The sequence below is a fragment of the Mixophyes fleayi genome, chromosome 3, assembly GCF_038048845.1.
Source record: "Mixophyes fleayi isolate aMixFle1 chromosome 3, aMixFle1.hap1, whole genome shotgun sequence".
In the NCBI taxonomy this organism is placed as follows: domain Eukaryota; kingdom Metazoa; phylum Chordata; class Amphibia; order Anura; family Limnodynastidae; genus Mixophyes; species Mixophyes fleayi.
Window position 1 is genome coordinate 233,330,215 of NC_134404.1, and position 24,501 is coordinate 233,354,715.

Sequence of the window (24,501 nt, forward strand, 5' to 3'; positions counted from 1 at the left end):
ATAGTCTAGTTCAAACTAAAGAATCCAAAGGTGGGGGTCATCTCTCCAGGGGATGTGCTCCTTTCTCTCCGCCAAATCTCCAGTTACAACTAGTCCATTAGCATTTTATAGTCAGCATCATATTAAAGGTTTATTCCCTAACATCAATAACTAGAGTATGCAATGTGCGATCTCTTCGCCGAATGAACCGGACAGCTGCTGATGTAAAGGGGATTACTATGATATCAGACATGACACATTTCCTTTAACCTGAACCATAGGTTTTACTAATATGCATATAACTTATAATATTACACATAAAGACATTATATTTCGACATAATTAACTATGTGTTGCAACTACAATTAATGTGTACTATTTACAAATGTGTATGATTATGCGAATGTATACAAAAGTGTAAAAACTGTTATTGCCACGTGTTGCGGCTGGACATGCCCTTCCACGCCGTAGCATGCTCTACGCATATTTTCAGACAAATACAACCAAGTTTGCTCGATATTAATTGAAATGACTTTATCCAATTTGCTGACTTCGACATATGGATAGGATGAAAACAAGTAATCCTTCCTGATTCTCTGTTCATGTTGTTTAGAACAATTTGGGAATAATGGCTTATATATATTTGTAAAACTGTAAGTATTAACTAATACTTGTGGATTACATGAGACTTGTGAGTTACTAAAGGGCTATTACCAACTTTTAGTAATATTTTATTTGGTTTCCACACATATGATTAATTCAATGGGTTATTACATTTTGCTGTGCGACTTTATAAAGTCCTAAATGAAATATCGTTTGCACAGAGAAAAATCTGATTGATTTGTCTTTGTATAATATAATTCACGTCTCCTGCTTTTCCTTGAGTTTAATGTTATAGACTCACAGACTGAACTTGCTGTATGTTTTTAATTATTTTATTTATTTATTTTAATTTAATGAATTAATTAAATATGTTTTAGAACAAAATAATTTACACTTGAAGCCAACTAAAAAGTATAGCTTGCATTTGATTCTGCCATAAATGTTTATTCTTTTTAATTGGGAACACTTTATATTACTTATTATACTACTTGTATATTTGATATCTTTGTTAGCCTTTTTATACATATACCTTAGATATGTTTACACAGTGATATATTTTCCAGGTGTCATAATTAGAGCAATTAATCCATAATGAGTTGCATATAAATCCACTGAATTAAATGTCATACATACAAAAAAAGGGGATCGAAGTACTAAATTTAAAAAAAAATCAAAGTTATCATTAAAACCTAGGGGAATCAAAGTGTTGAGCATATATTTCCAGTAGGTGTCCTTTTTTCTCAAAGAACGCCCCCCCTACTACTTACAGGGAGTTCAATTCCAAAAATTCTTAAATAAGATGGGTATTCATTATGTGATTCATAAAAGTGTCTGTGTATCGTACAAGTTGTACTTTTAATTTTAATGTATCTCTGACATTCATTGTTGCGTTCACATTTTAATTGTATCCCACACAAGCAGTGCAACAAGTTTACCGCATACGTTGAAAGACAACTCAACTTCCCTTTATGCAAAAAAGACTGTCCAGTGCTATATGAACTAAGTCTATTTAAATTATGAATTCCATAGAATCTCATTTTATATTTGCCTCAGATTTTCCAACTAGTAAGAGGGTTTAGTTTTCACATGGAAAGGAGGGTGTCAACTTTGATTTAAGGGTAGGATTCTTGATATAAATGAAACTGGGGTTTTCATTCACCACCAATGGATCGATGGATCAAATTACATTCCTTTTAATAATTGCAAAAAATGTTCTATGGTACTTATGAAAACCTGAAAAAAAATGTAGTGATTATGAGGAATCATTCTTTTTCACTGGCGAAAAAAAACACTTTTCCTCTTTCCATCATGTCCATGTTCCGCTTTAGTCTAGTTAAAAAGAATACCTTATCATTTTTGATTGAATATTTCTATAAGGCAAGGGATTCCCTTTCATAATCTCAAGGGTACATTTTTTTATCTTCATGAGCTAGCTGTTAGGTATTGATTTAAGCCAGGAGTTCTTATGACCACTCCTTGTATCCAAATATGTATTCCTATCTACCTATTTAAAATGGGTATGGAAAATTAACCCAGATCCCTCAGGCTTAATAGTGAAATAAAAAAAAATCTATATACAGTATATAATGATCGCCATTGCTCCTGGCAGAGCAGCTCAAAAGATACGTCTTCTGATAGGCGTTTCTGTGTCTGTCTATAGCTCTAAGTAGAGAACAAATACATAAACATGTTTTTATTCTACTTGACCTACATTAACCCACTCCTTGCCTTCTCTGTTCCACAGTTACTATTGTAAGGAGGCACAAGTCAGGGACACACAAATAAATGGGGTGTAGTACCTATTAACTGTAGTGACTACTCCGACAGAGAAGACAACATGAGAAGTCCGAATGAATAGTACACCGATCTGCAAAAATAACTACTTACCGGAATGCAGATTACTTCAGATCACGACTCACTGTGTTGCCGGCTGGAGAAAATGACGTAATCACCTACTGCGTCTTGCCTTAAAGCGGCTATGGACAGACCCACCTGTCATTTATGTCATGTAAGTACTACTTTAGGGGTTATGGGTGTTAGGGATATTAGGGTTAGGAGTTAGTGTTGACCCTAATCCTAACCCTAACCTTAACCTTAACCCCTAAAACAGTATTTACATGACATAAATGACAGGTGGGTCCGTCCATCACCGCTTTAAGGCAAGTCGTAGTTGGTGATGACATCATTTTCTCCACCCGGCAACACAGCGAGTCGGGATCTGAAGTAATCTGCATTCCGGTAAGTAGGTTTTTTTGCTGGTTGGTGTACTATTCACTCGGACTCCTCATGTCGTTGTCTTCTCTGTCGGGGTAGTCAGTACCTTATTTACAGGTCTTGTGCAATACTCTAAATAAGCCACAAACAATAAGAAAGATGCGCCAAAAGCTAGATAAAATCTTAAGAAATATGAAGGAAATCGTGTGTTTCTATATATTAAAAAGATTTTTTATTTCACCAATAAAATACTTGATTTAAACAGATATCAATATCTGAAAAATAACTTATAATAAATAACTTGATTCAAATGCTACTGAATAGATATACAAGAATCAACAAACAGATTCAGAAACTACAACATACTCATGCATGCACCTTTAACAAAAATATATCTTAGTTGTTGAAACAATAATCTATATCTCTATTAATGTGCTTTCAAGAGATTAGAATCATAAAGGGAGGGTGGCCAGTCCACTCCTTTCTTAAAAACAATTGATGTCCACTGCATGCATGTGTAAATGAGCCCCAATATGTGTAATTGTAGATTTAAAGATTTCAAAATGTAAATCAGTTATATAATGAACCTTTTTTTCTGAATGAAAATCAAAGGTTTAGGCAATTATGTTCTAAGCATAATCAAAAAGCAGCTTGATTACAAATAGGATATTTATGGTAAGTATGAATTGCACAGCCATAATCCTGCTTTAGAAAATGTTTAAGACAAAAATGACCTAACACCACAACAAGCGGAGACAATTTATTCTTGTTCCAGAATCTGTCTCTTTTGCAAATCAAGATTAAGAACTCTATTAAATATCTGAGCTATTTTATAATCCAGTCATTAAGGAGGATAATGTAGGAATCTATTTTATATTTAAAGTAGATAATTGTCTTTTACTCAACATAAGCTTTCAAGTATAAAACCAACACACTGTGTTTATGTTTAGAGTTTCAAGGCAGTTAAAATTCAAATATATTATGTTTATGAATGAATAAATAAATAAGTACATTTTTGCAGTACACATCTTTATTATAAAAGTCCACATTATATTTATGAGTTTCTTAAATCACATGTATGGAATATTTTACTAGGTCAATGAGTCAACACAGGAGTGTGGTTTTGTCAAACTGCTTAGTTTTTGGTGCTTTGTAAACCAATTTACTAAATGCAAAACCGCACATCAAATTACATTATTTTAAACTATCATCCCAATTTTTTCACATGGAAAGCATACAAATACTTAATACAAATGTATTAAGGTGTTTTTTTGGACAATTGTTCAAACCACATGCTTTTTTATTATATTCCCTATAAGAAGGTAAGAAAAGGTATTAACCGAACCAGGTTATTTAAATGATATGATATTGTATGTATCCCTATAGGAAGAGACAGAATCCTTTCTGCTACTGAGGAAGTTTCAAAATGGCAATAATTGTGAAATGCTTGCTGTGCTTGACTTAAATGCTCTTCAACATATGGAGAAGGAAAGAAATCAATGTGTAGGTGGTCTGTGATGTAAATATTTACATCATGAGTGTAGTAGCATGCTATTCTGGTTCAAGTCAAAACTCATATATCCTTTGCTAGTCATACCTATAATACATCCTTGACAGAGGGGAAATATCCAAGGGATGCTACAGGGTATGTAAAAACAATCATTACTTTTTACATTTATTTTCTATATGGTTCACATGTGCTAATTGCAATACAGTATACTTATATTAAATGTAATATGTATTGTGTGTGTGTCATTTCAGGTGACTCAGGATATGGATGTTGCCCCTCACTAATTACACCCCTGTTAAATCCACACACTCATGTCCAGCATAAATTTAATGAGATACATATTAGCACTAGGGGGTAAATGTATGAACCTCCGTATTCTTAAACTCCGGCGAGTTCAGCGACTTCAGCGCTTAAATTTAAAGAGACTTCCCTTTACAAGGCAGCGCCACTTTAAATTTAAGCGCTGAAGACGCTGAACTTGCCGGAGTTGAAGAATCCGGAGGTTTATACATTTACCCCTTGGTCTGTGATACAGTATACATTTGGACTTTTAAAGACCATTTTGAGGTGACTTGATAAATCTGGTGGTGTACTTCTTTATGCCTCTGGAAAAGTGGCTGTTATCATTGTGGCTTGCTGTCGACTGCACAATCCAGCTTTACTACAAACTAGGCCTAATATTTATTTATTCATTATTTAGTATACAGCATAGAAGCAGGGGGCTTTTACCAGCAGGTGCTGTGAATATAAAGGTGGGAGCCAGGTCAGACAAACAATTATTCAATACTTCACATGCAAGTGGTTATTAAGTGGTTAAAATAGAAAAAGGATGGGCAATGTAGAGGAAAAGAATAGAGGATGCAATAGAGAAAAATGTAGTATATATGTAACCAGGATGACTATTACTGAGTAGCCAAGTGCTGAGGTTGCTATGGAGATGCAGGGTTAAGCAGAGGTCAGACCTGACGAAGAGTCTGAAAGGAAAGGAGAGAGAGGCAGGAAGGAGAAAGCTGAGGGAAAGAGGTGCTGCGAGTCAGAGAGATGTGACAGTAACAGGAGAAGGTGTGAAATGTGTGTGTGGAAAGGAGAGTCTGCCAGAACAACCGAGTGTACAAAGGAAGAGAGGGATACCCAAGCTATGAAATCAGGAGCTGAGTGTAGTTTTGCACAGAAAGGTCTTGTAGCTGGATTACTACAGAATATCCACTATCAAGCAGTCTAAGCAGACTGAGGGAGATTACACAGCAAAGAGAGCCTGTGTGCGGAGAGGGAGACTCCCGCTATTAGCGAACTGCATGTGAGCAGAGAGGGACAGCTAGCAAGATCAGGCTTGCAGTTAGTCCACGAAACAACAGTGGGCTAGGACCCGCATCTTCATTCAAAGGGAGAGAGATAAGTAAGAACACACCAAACACTGTGACACTTCTAATCTTGCACATATATCGGTCACTGTGTTACCTGTCAGATGTAATAAAGTTACCAACGTTTCAACAAGTGTACCAACGTACAAACTATTTAATATTGGCAGGATTGGTGTTATCATTTATATTTTCACACTGTGGGTAGGTGTATTGTGGGAGAATTTGTGGCGCCAGTGAATGTATGTGTGATGGCCATCTTGTTGTTTCGTAATTACTGTACTTTTGCCTTTCATTAATATGTTACCCGCTGTCCCATTTATCCCGTTCTTAATTTGCCCATATTTAAATCCGCAGTCCAAGAGAAGCAATGGAAGCACAGACCTGGTCAGTGAATAAACAGACTTCCAGGAATTGCAGAATAGCAGGTATAATACAGATATCAAGTTTACCTCCAGGAGAAAATACAGGTGAATAGTAAATGCTTTATAAAGAAGCAGTAACTGGCTTAGCAGGAATTTCCGCAGGAACAGAGAAAAGCAAGGCAGTAGTCCAAGGGTAACCAAACACAAACAAACAGGCACAGGAACATTAATCACCAGCAAATGGGGATAGGCAGGCATATATATATATATGAGACTATCAGGTGTGGATGATTAACTAGTACAACTTGTTAACCCCTGGTAGTGGGAAAAAGCTGAATAGCAGCACCTCTGGTGGTTCATAGGTACTGCAGGGTAATTATAAATAATAGAGTCCAATATAGTACCAGAGGCAGGAACTGTTGAGATGAAACAGCATCCTGAGACAATGCTACAGAAGAAGCAAGGCAGATCATAACAGGTGCTGCATATATAAATGTAAGCATGAGAAAAATGAGCTAAGGAAAAATTGATCTAATGAAAAAAAATAGAAACAATAATAAAATCTAAATGAATCTTAATAAAAATCAAATAAATCAAAATAAAACAACCAAATTCAATTAAACTAAACATACAATTGGCACAGTCAATGTTATAAGTTCTCATATGGAATACTGGCATATGGGAGCAGCAAAGGACATGTATCTTGACTCAGGAACATGAAGGCAGATCATTGCCTATTAAGACACGTTCCTATTAGGTAGTTGACACTAGTCTTCTCCTGGTCCCTCAGTTTTCCGGATGGCACTCGATACTTCCTTGCATGTAGACACTGTAAGCCGCATGTGGAACGTGGAAGTGAGCTTGAACCACAAATTAACAGTGTCCGTCCTACTTAAAAATATTTCATACATGGTGCTTAGCACCTACGAGTTGCATCCATGTCGGACTTTCTCAAAAAAATTAGGATATCAGAGAGGCTATAAATAGCGTATATCTCATTCTTATTGAATGGGCAACAAATTATTTAATTTTAAAAACAATGTGTAAAAGAAGTAGAAGTATAGAAAAATGTGAACAATATGCCAAGAGTAATACATGGAATAAAAACTAACTAAAAGTGAACTAAATATAAATAAAAGTAAAAATAAATAAAAATGATCATAAAACAAACAATATTAAAACTAAATAAAAACAACATTACTACTTCTGGTATGGAGGACTGCTATGGGAACACATTTTGCACCAAGTTATGAAAATCTTTTCATTGTGAAATGGAAAGAAGATTGCATTTGGTCCAATAATCCACATACATCCAACTGAAAATGTTGTAAAAAATATATAGATGATACATTACTTATTGGATGATGAATAGAAGGATTTCCACAATTTTTTAAAGTATATCAATCATAATGCATTGAATATTGCATTCACTGCTGAGGTAACTCCATCCCCCCCAAAAAATTCTTGATTTGACAGTATATGTAGATGATGTAATAAAGACCAAAACCTATACAAAAGAAACAATTGACATGACATACACAAGCAAAGCAGTTTAAAATAAAAAGGGTTACATTCAGAGTATAACTTACATGAGTTGTATAATCTGTGCCATGAGAAATTGGCTATGGATGGACAGCTTATCAATGTGGATTCATTTTCCCAAAACACTGACAATTTGTCCCTTTTCAACAAAGTTTTTTTGTGCAATATGAAATTATATATCCCAGAGACTTTACTCCCCCTTCAATAAACCAGTCATAATCTCCTGCACAATTAAATACCAAGCATGAGGAAATTATGACAATGTGACATACCTTTCCTACAGTCATGGGATTATAGCTATTCCCGGATACCGCCAGCACCTGTCATTCACAATCCTGGTGTGATTTCTGCTCCTCATTATGGAGTGGCACCTAGATTACCAAAATATGAACTATGATGACATTTTCCTTTGAAGCTCATATTTCTATATACCTGTATAGGCCTTCAAATGCTGTCTTTGGCTGCAAGGATGTCAAGATGTGACCAGCCCCACAAAGTCTATTCAGGTGTCCAAAAACGAACTTGTGTCAGGAAATAGCTCACAGCAGGGGCTCTTTGAAGCTGCCACAGGTGACACTGCTTTCTTCTAACATGGGGATGTGCAGAGTCACTGAATACACATACAACAGACTTTCTAACTTCACATTTTACACTTTAGTAGCTCAATTTATGAATGGATTCAATTGATATACCATATTTACACTGTAGTTATGATTTCGACCTTATTCCCCACAATTATGTGATGGGTTATCCCTCATAAATAACTGTAAATAAATAACTCATACATAACTGTAAGTTCTCATATGTTCACGACACTTACATAGCATCCTGACAAAAAGCTATTTACTTCTCTCTGCAGCAAAGAAAAATGCCTCAAAAAATCAAGGGTGCCAATATTGCCTTTACTGTAAAAACAAATGCCAGATCTCCACTAGACCTATTACCCAATTCAAGTCATAACCTCTCTAATCATTTCCTCATTAGCCACAAATGCAACCCTAAAGGCTTAATACTTACGGGCATCCAACACGCTGAAAAATTCTGAAGAGGAGGTCATTTTACAGAAATGGATCTAATAAATTAAAACATTGGTCCAACATGGACTGAATGCGGGTTTCAATCTTGATTCCTTTCTAGCTATTTAGCCAGCTACTATTTATATTTACATTTTATCTTGTGTTTTTCACTTTAATGTTGTTTGTTTTATGATCCTTTTTATTTTTTTAAATTTTTACTTTTATTTACTTTTAGCTTATTTTTAGCTTGTTTATATTCCATTTATTTCTCTTAGCACATAGTCCATATTTTTCTATACTTCTATAGCTTTTACACACTGTTTTTAAATGTAAGAATTTACTGCCCATACAAAATGAATGAGAGTTACGCTATTGTCACACACTGGACCCACAGACCACTGGGTTGGGGCCCGGCACACTTACCTGTGTGCCCCCACTCTCCTCCTCCTCTCCGACGCTGAGTGCTGCATCTTGCTTATGATGGTGGCCATATTGGACTCGGGTCTGTACTTGCAAATTTAGCCCTTCATCACTTCCCAGGTTTACCTGGACTTCTGGGCAACCTCTTTCTGCAGATTATCGCCACCACCAGCATACCTTCACTACCTGTACCAGCTTGCTTCTAGATTTCTCCAACTGGTCTCGCTTGGTACCCACTCCTTTGCCTCATTAGATGTGCCACCCAGTAGGGTGATTACAAGCAGGTTACAAGGATCCGACAGATACCTTGAATTGTGACAGCTATTTATAGCATCTCTGATATCCCCTTATTATCCTTGAGAAAGTCTGACACTGACACGGACAAAATGTATATGGGCTAAGTAACAAACATGAAACATTTTGGCATAGGATGGCCACAGTTACTTTGCGGTTCAAGTTCACTTCCACATTCTAACGCGCAGCTTACAGTGCCTACAAGCAAGGAAGTATTGAGTGCCAGATGGAGAACTGAAGGACCAGGAGAAAACTAGTATCAACTTCCGAATTGAAACGTGTTCCTAGGACTTAATAGGGTAAGGTCTGCCTTCACGTTCCTGAGTGAAGATACACGCCCTTTGCCGCTCCATATGCCATTTGTTTCCATAAGACCATAAGAGAGCTTATAACATTGCTTATAAAATTGACTGTACCAATTGTATGTTTATTTTATTTTAATTTATTTGGTTTATTTGGTTTATTTTGATTTATTTGATTTTGTTAATATTCATTTATATTTTATGCTTTTTTCTTTAGTTTACTTTCTCTTTAGTTCATTCATTCTTTAGTTAATTTTTCTTATGCTTACATTTATATATACTATATCATTCTCTATTGCATAGACATAAGAATGATCTCTTTTTTCTTATCTGTATGTTCTTAAAGGTCTGTGGCATTAGGGATCAGAATAGTGATGAGCGTATGCAAAAGTGCTATAGGTGTCTCCACCTAAGTTGAATTATTCAATTTATACTCCATCCCCCTTGGCAGAGGGTGAAGGGTCAGCAATCTGCAGATAACCTGAAACTTCTGTTCAACTTTACTCCATGCCTCACATATTGTATTCTCTTCCTCCATATTGCACCCTCCTTTTTCTATTTTATTAGTGTTTTTATATGAGGAGCAGCATAAAATATCAAGTGAGAGCGCTCAATCCCCCTAAATTATTTTTGTTTCCATTTTGGAGAAGATGGGTCACAAGAGATGACTTTGCTCTATACCTCTGCTACCCTTGGTGCAAACACTTCACCTTATCATAGTAGCTGTGAGTGATGTTGATGATATGCTGGCCGTACTTTGTTCAACTGAAGTACGTATGTGAGGTAGGCATGCCAAGAACTCATGACATAACTAAGAAACACTAGCTATACAATTTGCATTCAGAACCCTGAAAGACCCAATTAAGGGATGTAGTGCACCAGTCATTCCTACAAATTGGTATCTATTCTCTCCAGAGCATAAACTTTGTGTGATTTTGGGCATTAGCTCTGGTGTTTTAATCCCCTTTGTAAGTGTGCATTAATATGCTTATTTGATGATTTTGGGCATGCTTAAAGTTCCTTTGAATGCGCTGGAAATCATTCATTGCTGATGTCACATTGGTAACCAGGATTTCTAATGGGGAGGAGTGGCATCATACTGAGCCATGCTTAGCTGGTTCATTTTCAGCTGCAGCATGCGGTGCAGAATCCAGATCAACCAAATGAAATGTTATTATTGCGCCTTCAAATCCTCTGTCTGATCAGTGACAAATTTATCTAAATGTGACTGCTGTCCTGTTTTGACATCATGTTGCCATGATGGTCCTGTAAATATAAATATGTTTAAGTACCTCATTTTTGGTCACATGTTAATTTGTGATTGGATACATTGGCGTTTTCAGGGGTACTTCACATGAGGGACCTGTTGATTGAACTATTAACACTATTATTTTCCTTCCTTCATCACTGTTTACACCTAGCAGGTTGCGGTTCTCTCCAGATGAGTGCCAGGCGAGGCTGATAAGAAAAGATTTTGTTAGCCAACAAGGAAAAACCAGGATACAAGAATATTTGAAGAGTGACAGATACAGGATACCAGGATAAGCTGAGAAGCATACAGCACTGGATACCAGGATCTGTTAAATAAGAACCAGGAATCACAAGGAGTACACAGAATAACAGGAGCCAAACTATCCAGCATATAGCAGGCTAACTGGGCTTGAACATAGTACTAGAACAGGTGCCTTAAATAGTATGGAGGATGAGCAGGAGTGACAAGTAATAAGCCACTGGCTGAACCGGGAAATATAAAAACAGGTCTGTGCATGCGGAGACCCAAAATCTAAGATGGTGGCAGCTATCAAAATATCACGGCCGTGGGGAGCCTGATGAAGAAGGTCAGATCTGCACACTGGACCCAGTCGGAAGGTCCATCGCATAACAGTGTCCCCTCTCTTAATGATGAGCACTGAACACCTTAAAAAGGGATTTTGTTGGGGACATTTAACATGAAATTTTTTCAGAAGAGTAGGAGCACGAATATCAAAGGAGTCAACCCAAGATCGTTTTTCAGGACCAAAGCCCTTATAATCCATCACGTACTGAATCTTCCCTGGAGATGTAATCAATGATTGGAATCAATGATTTGTTTAAATTTAAATTTATCCCTGTGCTGAGTGTTGATTACAGATGGAGGAGAGGACAAAGAAGAGAAAACTATTGATAATGAGTGAATGCCATTGGATTGAACACTTGAATGTATGTTTCTAGTTGAAAGAAAGATTTTGTCCTTCTTTTGAAGCATTGGAATAGCACATTGTTTCTTGTCAAAATAAAACATTTGTAGTGTTTAGAGGATTTCTTGAGATTTCTAATTACAGTACATTAGCCCAAACAGTATTGAAATTCTGACAAACAGACATTATTCATATGAAAAGAAAAGACCAGGCGATAAATGTATGAAGCATCGGTTTCTGCAAGTCGCCAGAAAACGGTGCCTTTTACAGGGGAAATTTAAAGCGGCAATGGCTTTTAAATTCAAACTTGACTTAAATATATCCGAGAAAAGGCATCTGTGTTAGTGTAGACGACACAGAACTTCTGAGACTTGAAGGCGATGGGAGACAACATCTTTAGAAAAAATGAAAGTGTGATCCAAACAAACGACCACACAGGAGTAGAGCAGATCTCTTAAGGGTTCATCAACGAACCTCTGGAAAACTGCCAGGGCATTGCAGAGGTCGAAGGACACTGAGTTCTTGTAGTGGCCTTCTCTAGAATTTAATACTGTATTCTACTCATCTCCCTTTGGGACCCAAATCAAATTGTAGGCACCACGAAGATTGAGTTTAGTGAAAATTTTGACTCTTTTGATGCGATTAAAAAACTCAGCAATGAGAGGATGAGGTTAGTAGTGGTTTTTAATGATAATAGCATTGAGTCCACAATAAGCATTGCATGGGCGAAGTGTTCCATTTTTTTTCTTCACAAAGAAAAAGCCAGCCCCGACTGGTGAAGATGAAGGTCTAATGAATTCCCGCTTTAAGTTGTCGTTGATATTCTCTGTACGACAAAATGTAGTATATCTAATGACTGATTGTTATTTTCTGTTGAATTTATGTATAACACTCTGAATATTTTATGTAACCTTTCAAAGTGTATTTTGTTAACTGACCTGAGTCTGACCTAGACAAGTGTCTAGTGAAACTAGCCAGGCCCAGAGACAGATAAGATCTCTGAGTAGTTTGTGTATGCAGAGGAGTTAGACTTAGCCAGGCCGAACGAGCAGAGGTGAGAACTCAGGTGTTGTGAAATGCCAGGTCTCAGGACATCCATAATTTACTTTGAAAGCCCTGTGTCATTTTGGGCATCCATCTAACTTAGGTGAAAATAAAATTCCTAAGGTGGGGGTGTGAAGAGCCAACAAGAAATGCTTTGAAAATCCCTTGTATCAGTAGTACAGTGTTCATTTCTTTGAGGAGGTCTATCACAACTGAAATGTGCTATTCTTCTCAATGTGTACTCCTCATACACCAATTCCTGAACTTGTAAGTAGGGTCTCTGGTTTTTATTTCCTATTTTATTTTCTGAAACTCATTTGTGCAACATATTGTATGTCTTTGTTATTACTTTTTGTAAATAGGCCTTGGAAATATTTTTCAGATTAAACATATTTAATCTAGCGTATATCTCGTGATTATTATATATCGTGATTGTTTGTGAACTTACGAAGCCCAGGGACGCTCATGTTACATGTGTATGTGATTTAAGTGTGAAACATTAATAAGTGGTTCTGGTGAACGTAAGGACACCATAATATATCCTTTATTGTGGTAAACAAGCTGTATTCATTGTTAATTAACTAAGGTGACACCAATCACAACCTGCTGTTCAGAATGCTGTATCTGAGACAGGTGAAGTGGATGCTGGAGCCATCATGTGTCAACCAGCTGGTGCTTGTGTAGGCTACGCTTTACTTTGTCTTAGAGTTACTACGGTTGTCTAAAGGCTTGATTGGAAGCATCTATATCAGGGAAAATGCCCAATTCAGATCACCACCAACAATCAAAATGCTCTCTTTAAGCGCATCTCTTTGGTCCATGACTTTGTCAAAAAATTTTGCTTGTCCCTGGTTGGAAGAATAAAGTCTAAGAAATGTGTAATATTGGGTAAAAAAATGCCATTTTTTTATTAGGAGAGCTCTATCTTACACCAGACACATCTTGTATATCATTAAAAAGCAATCACTTGGTAAAAATAACTGCAACCCCTAGAGTTTTCCCTTCACTGTTGTTACTAAAATACGAATATGGAAATTGAGGGTTGCAAAATGAAGGTGCAGTGCCCTGTTTAAATATCCACTTTGTCTGTTTGAAACTCGGCTCTGGATCTTTGTTCTGGGATGTTAAGACCCATGGCATTAATTGAAATAATTTTAAGTTTGGTGTTCATGTGAGGTCTAAGGTTTGGATAGTTATCAAATGAACATTATGTCGAGCAAAATATGACCATGGGTGAGACCTGCACCTGAAAGAGATGGGGGGAGGGACAGAGGAGGGGATGGGTAGGGGAAGGGGGTAGAGCAGTGGTGAAAAATGGGTTGAGTTTAAAGATTCCTAGCATGCAAACCACAGAAATGTATACCAAGATATAGACAATGGTAATATAGGTAGGGTACATTATTCGACCGTGTAAATGTTGGCACTTAACCTGTTGACATTTTCATGTCTGCAGGCTTAATGCCAAGACTTGTATTGTGTAGACAGGTGGCCAATATCGTCAGTGTGATCAGCGACATTCACAATGTCGCCAATCACAATGCTGACTTTAAAACATCAATGCCGCCGAGTTCGGGGTATAGACACCGGACCCGGCGGCATTGGTTTTTTAATGTCGGCATTGTTATTGAGGCAGCACAGTGGCCTAGTGGTTAGCACTTCTGCCTCACAGCACTGGGGTCATGAGTTTGATTCCCGACCATGGCCTTATCTGTGTGGAGTTTGTATGTCCTCCCTGTGTTTGTGTGGGTTTCCTCCGGGTGCTCCGGTTTCCTCCCACACTCCAATAACATACTGGTAAGTTAATTGGCTACTATCAAAATTGACCCTAGTCTCTGTCTCCCTCTCTGTCTGTCTGTGTCTGTGTGTGAGTGTGTGTCTATATTAGGAAATTTAGACTGTAAGCTCCAATGGGGCAGGGACTGATGTGAATGAGTTCTCTGTACAGCACTGCAGAATTAGTGGCGCTATATAAATAAATGATGATGATGATAGGATCACATGGGTAATAACTAGATGCAGGCAATTGTTATATAGATAGCTCAAGTCTATAGACTCCACAAATAACAGATACTGAAAATCAATAATATATTGGAATAAGTAGTAGATACAATAGGAACTGAGAATGCACTAAATAAACAGCAGGAACTGGATAAACACAGGTTATAGTTGGATGCTGTAAAATCCTCAGGAAGTGACAAGAACTGAATAATGCATAAGTGGCAGCAATAGCAAATACTGAATTTAGCAAATGCTCAGAGGCACAGTCTGTAAATGACAGAAGCTGAATGCTACCCATGTGCTGTCTATAGGAGAAGCTGGGTAATCACAGGTAATAGCTGAAGGCTCCATTGATAGAGTACACAGGAGAGAGGTTGGCAATCAGGGTCAGAAGCAGGCAGATCCACAATGGTTCCAAGGAACAAGCAGAATAAAGGTCAACAAAGCCAAAGTCAGGGTCTCAGAGAGTTCAAAACAGTAAATCAAGCCAGAGTCAGATAGGAGGAGACCAGTATGCTGGAAAATGCAGATTATGAAAGCCAGGCACAGGTGATCAGATTTCAGAACACATGATGAGGCTTAATCCATTGTAGGCAGGATCTGGTACAGAATACAAAGAAAAAACACAGTGCTGAGGATGGCCAAACTTTTAGATATTAAAGTACCAACACAGTAAAGATAAAATAAATATACACTTTATTATCAATACATATGTATAAATATATTAATATATATATTATAAATATATTAACAACCACTTTATGCTTTTTGCAATATCATTACAATTCTGAGGATGCTCATGTATAATAATACAGTGTTTCTGATTTTCTTTTATCCAATGTATCACACAGTTTCTCTGTGTAATGTCCTTTTAACTAAGAATCAGCTGAAAATATGTTGGCATATAATATGTCACCACCATAATTCACATAAAGCTTGATGTTCAATGAATATCCTTCTTGGGGTGATATTAATCTTTAACTTTGTGGTATGAAATAAGTGTCTCATCAAATCGAATGAACAAGCAAAAACTAGAAGATGTGCAGAATTTTGACTTTAAAAAAACGGTATATAGTTTATATCAATCAGCATTCTTGCTTTAGTATATGTTAAATGCAATATAGTGTTAATAAAGTTTCTTATTCCAAAAGGTTAGGGTTGAAGCCTCCTGCATGCAAAACTGAACAGTTGAAATAAGCTGTCTGGCAGGTATCCGATTCAACCGCAAAGGCATGGGTCTCTTCTGTGACCAACAGCTAGGTGTAGTTAGCTTCACCAATGTACTCACTGATATTTCATCTCGATCTTGTGAAAAAAAAGGCAGTTCCAGCCTAGAAGTGAGCTGCAGAAAGGTTCCACCATGGTTTATCTCAGATAACAGTAGATACTGCAACTAATGAAAAAAGTATGGATGTCCATTTCAGCATGAAATAGCAATACATTTCTCTGATCCTTTCATGAATTTCAACAGAATGTCATAAATATTTCCTAGCTGGTTTCATCATAATCTAGGCCACAGATGTCCAAACTCAGTCCTCAAGGGCAACCAACAGTTCATGTTTTCAGGATTTCTGTCTCTATTTGGCTGGGTCAGTAATTACTGACCCAGCCAAATAGATTAACTCTGCATGATTGAACATGAAAACACGAACTGTTGGTAGTCCTTGAGAAACCTCTGAGGGTATGTGGATTAAATATGTTCAGCAAACAACAGTTTACCAAGCTGCTAAAATCCTCCTTTATATACTTGTTAATTGATTTCTAATCAAGGGCAGCTGTAGGCTCTGTGCACAACCTTAAAATATACAGAAAGTTTTTTTTTTACCAATTTTTACATACATAAAACATATAATTAATAAAAATCTGTGTTAGTACAAATATATGACTGTAGAGAAAATAAAAAACATACATTATAAAAAAATATATTCCTAACACTTTTTTGATGAAGAAAGTCCTAATATAATTATCCTATGACATACAATAATCAATGTTGAAGACATAAATATTAAAACAACCAAATACGATATTTCATAACCTAAAAAACAGTAATTGCATAAATATAATATTAGATGTATTAATGTATTAATGTATTAATCAAAAACAATAATACTTTAATCAATGATAATGAAAAATTAGAACTAAACAGTATGTCAATATGGGCCAAGAATATTAAATCCTAATTAGGATTCAAACTCTCCATCTCTAAAGCTAGGTATACACTACAGGGTTTTTGTCCAATAATCGGCTCAACTAGACGACATACAACCACTCGTTCAAAAGTCGGGTCAGTGTGTGTAGTGACACGATGGTGAAAAGTCTGCCTAAATGGACGATTGTCGCCTCATTTGGTTGGTCATACCGTTAAATATTTTCGTTCTAATCTTATTTCTGTTGTGTAGTGTGTATGAGTTTCCAACCGATGTTGCTGCAGTGTGTACGAAATTACAATCATTGCTCACGACAACATGGCTGTAAAAAGTAGCTAACTTTTGATTGTCTCCAAGTTATGGAGATTCTATCTTCTAGTATTTGTTTGAGATCATCATCTAGTTGTAAAATATGCCAATGTTTTTGTAAGATCTGTGTTATAGCTCTCCATTCTGAACAAAAAGTTCCCACCAATCTTAATTTAGAATTCTTTTGATCCACCTTCCCCTTATCAGTATTTAAGTGAATCAAAGTCTCTCTACTTAATTTAGACACATTTTTCTGAGCCATTCGGATAGTACTGGTACTATATCCTCTCCTTCTTAGTCTACATTTTAATTTGACTGATCTCTGTTTATAGACTAGTTCATCTGAACAATTCCTCTTAGTTCTTAATAATTTAGCTTTGGGAATCCCTGTAATGACCAGTGGATAATGGGAACTTGATAAATGTAATAAGCTGTTCGTGGCCATTTTTTTCCTTCTTGGGAGAGAACTACAATCTATCTATACCACCCAGATTGAAAGAAAGTGGTATCATTAGAGGACTATATATTATCTATCTGAAGGGATTTCATCCTTAAGGAGATAGCACCAGATATTTAGGGCATATGTCCATGGTAAAGTAGATTATGCTAAATATTACTCCTGAGCAGTATCGCGGCTAGACAATTATTATTGTCTATTTTATCAGTTTTTTCTTTATCTCATTTGTAGGATCACACTATATGCATTTTTAATATTTCGCTACTAGAAAGTTTTTATGAATAAATCAATAAAGATACATTTAACAGAATTATGTATATGTAAATATCTATTTTACACATTTTTTTCCATTTGAGGGCCCCTTATGATCATTATTTCTCTTTCCCTCCTATGTTTTGGCTCACTATAAATTAATGATCGGGTGCACCCTACCTTGCAATGTATACTCTTTACTATTTAAGCCGAATTGATATGTCTATTTGAGAGGAAGTGTAATGGACCACCTGGTGTTGTTTTTTTCTTCCTTTTTGTAAAACGACTCTTGGTATTTTGGATGGTCATACACCACCATCTCAAGACCAGCTCAGGTTGCAATATTATAATAATAAAATTGAGAGATTTATTAAAAATTGAAAGTTACAATGGCTACTTTTAGCTTTAATGGAGAGCTTTCCAAAAGACAGGAAAAATGGTTGACAGATGGGGATGTTGATTTTTTGTCAGATTCTATCTCTGGCCATTCCTCGGTATCCAAAGGTTGGACACAGGATCTCTTTGAATTGAAAAGTATTATGTTCAAGCAAGTAAAAACATTTTGGAATAAAACCATGTTTTGCAATTATATTAAGCAGAACATGATTCCTAGAGGATTGAGACCTAAACTATATCCTGCTTTTAAGCTCATTAGTGAAGATTTGAAAAAAGAATGGGAGAGTTCTCTTACAAGATGCTCCAATGAACTAATTAACATCTTGATTAGACATGATAGTATTCTTCTGGAAAAATGTGAACAGGAAATCTCCATATTAGGGGATAAGCTGAAGAATTTTGAGGGACTTGAGTCGTTTCAAAAATCTTATGAGAAACTCAAAAATGATCTAGATCTTTTTGAAAAAGCTATTGTAGAAAAGAAACATAGTAAATTCACTTGTGATAAAGAGGATTATTTAAAAGACAAGGTTTTCAGATGGTATACCAAAAAACCCATTAATAAAAAAATACCTACCTACAGTTGGATTCATCAGAAAATGAAACTACTGACCAATACAGCTCCAATAATCCTAGTGATCCAACTCAGTTAAGGGATTTTTTTAGGATCAGGCACAAGAAACAAGGACAGAGGAGGTCAGAAAAATCTTATAAGATACGCAGGGGGGAGGGAAGTAATATAAGGGACAGAAAAAGAAAAGAGGAGAACAGGGGAGTCAATTCTCTATGAGGAGGAATTACAGACGAACCAGATTCTAGAAGATTCTCTTAGGGTATCAATCTCTCTGATAGAACCCTTACTCCCACTCAAGTCACACTTCTCAGTAAAGGCCTCTCCTTCTCTCCCACTCAGTATCTTAATAGATTTGAGTGGGAGAGGGATTTGATCTTGTTTTCTAGAAAACTATTGCTCAAAAAGTTCTTCCAAACCAAACAAAGAGAAGACACTATTCCTACACAACAGGATACAATTATTGAAAATGTGAATTATGTCTCTTTAGACACGGAGGAAGATGCACAAGCCTTAACAATTCTTGAAGAATTATATCATTCTAACTCAGAAGCAGGAAGTATCACTATAGCTTCTGAGGCACATAAAATGGATGAGATACATAGCATTAAACCTAAATCCCCCTTTTTCCCTGACTTCTCAATCTGTCCGCAGGTTGGGGTTTACAGGCACTTAGTCTCCAAGGATTTGGATAAACTCTTTTTGAAAACTAAACAATGTAAATTTCGTTCTAATAATCGAAATAAAGAAGAAATCTTCGCATTGAGAGAGATCTCTGAATGGGAGGATGTTTTGATCAAAACCTCTGATAAAGGGGGAAATGTGGTACAATGGCCTAAACAACAATATTTAAAATAAGACTACCACCAACTGAACAATAAAGATTGCTATAAATGGATAATATTTAATCCTACCGTCAATTTTTCTTGTTATAATAACATCATTGATCAAGCTTTTCAGAATAACATAATCTCCAAAACTGATTATGAATTTCTTAAACTCACCAACCCTAGAATTGCCACGATATACATATTGCCAAAAATTCACAAAAGTGAACGATCACCTCCAGGGAGACCAATTGTATCGGGCAATAAGTTTGACAGAAAAAGCCAGTAGCTTCATAGATCACCATTTACGTAAACATGTTATGAGTTTGGACTCATATATTAGAGACACGAAAGATGTCTTATCCAAATTAGATAATATCATAATTAATCCAACTGCCAAACTTACGTCATATGATATTGAGTCACTCTACACTAATATAGCACATGAAAATGGACTCTATGCAGTCAAATATTTTCTAGGGATGGAAAAAAGTGCTGATTTTTCAACCTTTCTTGTCACCTTACTAACTAAGAATTACTTTGTGTTTGAAGAGAAATTATTTTTACAAAGTAGGGGAACTGCGATGGGGACTGTTTGTGCTCCCACCTATGCTAATTTATATCTAGGCTGGTGGGACAAAGAAGTAGTTTTTAATCAGCGGAATAAGAAATATACCGACCACATATTATTATTGTTAAGGTATATAGATGACGTCATTCTACTGTGTAATGGAGATGATAGATATTTCTATGAATTCACTAAGTCCTTAAATGAGAATGAGCTTAATTTAAAGTTGACATCAGAAATACAAGACTCATCAATCAATTTTTTGGACTTAACAATCTTCAAAACGGGAGATGGTAGACTTCATACTGATATGTAAAGGGAAAAAACGGCCATGAACAGCTTATTACATTCATCAAGTTCCCATTATCCACCGATCATTACAGGGATTCCGAAAGCTGAATTATTAAAAACTAAGAGGAATTGTTCAGATGAGCTAGTCTATAAACAAATATCAGACAAATTACAATGTAGACTAAGAAGGAGAGGATATAGTACCAGTACTATCCGAATGGCTGAGAAAAATGTGTCTAAATTAAGTAGAGAGACTTTGATTCACTTAAATACTGATAAGGGAATGGTGGATCAAAAGAATTCTAAATTAAGATGGGTGGGAACTTTTTGTTCAGAATGGAGAGCTATAACACAGATCTTACAAAAACATTGGCATATTATACAACTAGATGATGATCTTAAACAAATACTAGAAGATAGAATCTCCATAACTTGGAGACAATCAAAAAATCTTAGAGATCACTTGGTACATAGCTTCTTAACTCCTAAGAAAAAGATCTCAAATATTCCAAATGTTTTTTTTTAAGTGTGGTTCATGCAAAGCGTGTCCCAACGTGAACTAGGTCAAGGAGTACAAGGACAAATTTGGAAGAACTTGGAAGATTTCGAATATTTTAATTGCATCTTCATAAATGTCATCTACTGTCTCTCATGTCCGTGTAACCTGAAGTACGTGGGAATGACCAGCAGACCCTTCAAAAAACGGGTTTTGGAGCACATAGGTAATATAAAAAGAGCCGTTAATGATAGGGCCAACTTAAAACAAGTAACGGTAGTGGCTAAACATTTTTTGAAATATCATCAAAGTGACTCTAGGGTCCTAACAGCATTTGCCATGGAACAAGTGAGTTTAGGTCTGAGAGGAGGAGATATACAGAATGGATTGTTACGAAGAGAGACTAAACAAATGTTTCTAATGGGCAGTATGGCCCCACATGGCTTGAATGACCATAGTAATTATTCAGCCTTTCTGAATTAATATATACCTTTTTAGGATAATACCTTTTTTTTCTTTATTGTGCGATTGCACTCAGTATGCCACACTACACGTGGCATACTGCGATCGCACAGTAAAATACGCACGCACACTCTCGCATTAAGTTATTTATATAATTCATATTCATATTGGTTCCGTTATACAGCGATTTATGAGCAGATAGTATTTAGTTTATTATTAGTTTATATGTTATGATTATATGTACACTTCAGTGTATTTAAGGTTCAGGTTATAGGAAATGTGTCATGTCTGATATCATTTTAATCCCCTATTCATCAGCAGCTGTTCGGTTCATTCGCTGAAGAGATTGCATATTGCATACTCTAGTTATTGATGTTAGGGAATAAATAGTCAAAGTGATGCCAAACTGCAAAATGCTAATGGTCTAGTTGTAACTGGTTTCTGGGCGGGAGAATCATCTGCAATGTTGACCCTCAGCCTTTGAGGGGGTTGTTTGAACTAGCCTATGACCTGTTTACACTGGACCCATCTGAATTCTGGACCTATAGAAGCAAGCCACGTCATCTACATTTTTCTCTCTGTAACACTGAATGTATATAATCATAGCTGTGATCCCACTGGTCTCAGTCTACTCTGACCACAGTATTCTAGATTGATATACTGTCCACTGATACCCATGGGAGCACAGCGAGCGCATGCGAATGCAGCGGTATGTATTTATCTTTTGGTATTGGCTGTACTGTATTATAATCATGTATTGAACTGTTAAATGTTACATCTGCTAAAATAAATTACTTTGTGCATTGGAAACACAATACAATCGCTTGGGCAATGCTTATTTTGAAAACGATAGAATTACTTTAATAATTTGGGGGCTCGGAGTGAGGTTACGTTATCTGAAGGTATGCAACGCTTACGGTTTTCGGTTCCTCAACAAAGGGTTAATTGACACGTCACATACGGGAAAGAATGCAATGTGTTCAAAACCTGTTGTTCACTCTGTGTTGCGAAACCGAATGTCCATTGTTGCATAATCTGAAGGAACGCTAACTTGAATCTAGGGACAAGAAAGAAAAATGTTTATTTTTATTGTCGTTTTACATTTTAAAGTGCATTGCATAGGGTATGTGTACTTCCTGCCTTGCGTATGTGTGCTTCCGGTATTATTGCCATGTGTTTGAACAATCGTTTTGATAGTTGTTATACATGCATATTATGATCACTTGTTAAGGCCTATGAAACATTATTACTATTGTTGGGAACTTTGATTTTCTGCGCAGAAAAGGTGTATATTGTGTGATTTTGTGACGTAGATACACTGTTTTATTGTTGATTGTGCTCAGTTACTGTCTGACGAGGCAGGTTGCCCAACTGAAGGACGGTATATGGGGCAGGTATACCGAGGGCAAAAACAAAGGGGGTTTTCGCAAAGCGCGCCCAATAGATTGCAAGGTTTACTGATAATTAGTATTAGTAGGCGGTGCGATCTGACCGCACGGTAAGGACAACCGTGATTGTGAATTGGGAAAGCAGCTTGGAGGAATTATATTTGAAAGGCTGATTGATTGTATCGGTTTTGTGCTACCAGTGATAATAAACTCAACAGATTTTGTGGTAGAGCCAGGGTATCGAGGAGCTGATAGCCCTGGGGCCCACAGTGATATTTCTGTGTTAGGGGTCCTCGCTTGGTGCGAGAAGAAGCGAGTGGACGCGGCTAGAGGAAATACGTCCACGGCCTTTAGAGATCTCTAGCGGTAGATTGTTTATAGCAAGGGGTTGAAATTGTTTGCTGGAAGGGACAGAGTACTGCGGTATTATCTGTGGTCCGCATAAAGGGTATTGTTTGCTGGAAGGGACAGTTCACTGTGGTGTTATCTGTGGTCCGCATAAAGAGTATTGTTCAGAATAGGTGATAAACATACGCTAGAGATGGCCAGTGTACTGCCAAAGGAAGGCCTTATTGATTCAGCAAGATTTCTTATGTGTAAGAAATATGGTGCATACGCAACGACTTATTGCGACACGTGGGTCAAGATGACCAAAGATTGTGTTAGGCCTTTCCCAACAATATGGAGTTTTAATTCAGAGGTACTGGATAATGTTAAAGAAAAAGTGTGGTTGATTAGATCAACAGAAGTGAGAAAAAGACATGATAATTGTTTAAAGCTGTGGCAAATGGAAGGCAACACGTTGCAGAGCAGAGCATGCACAGCGGAAGTGTGGCGAAAAGCGCGCGCATAGCGGAAATAGCCGTTGAAAAGCGTGGAGAACTGAGTACTAGCGCGCCCCCAACAAAAGTGGTCGGGGCGGTAAGTACAGCCAATACCAAAAATATAAAAACTGTAACTAGTAACTTGTATGTTGTTTTAAGTAATGTTAAAAGTTATGTTTCAGGACAAAGAAAAGGAACGATCCGACCAGCAGGGGCAGCAGCTGAAATTGGTGAGAATAATGTAAAGATTAACAAAGGGGGAGACATTCATTGTACTGCAACAGCAATTCCAGCAACTAGTTCAGAACATAGTGATTTGGTAGGCTTACAACCTGTTCGCACAACAGCAGTTCCCAATGGGAAGGCGGACAAAGATGGTGAAGTTCCCTTAAAACATGATACAGGGACTAGGTCTGAAATGTTTTCAATTTTGTCTGATTTCTCTTATCCTAGAAAAGATTTGGCCAAATGTCAGAAGTTTATTAGATGTTATGGTAATGTGTACGAGCCAACTAATAATGATTGGCGAGTAGTGTTGAAGACCTGTCTTCCTCTCAATACTGATATACAAAATTTTATTAAGGATTGTATGTTGAAGGAGGATAGATCCTCAACAGAGGGTGATAACATGAAAATATTAAATGCATAATTTCTCAGTTGGCCATATACTTTCCTACAATAGTGGACTGCA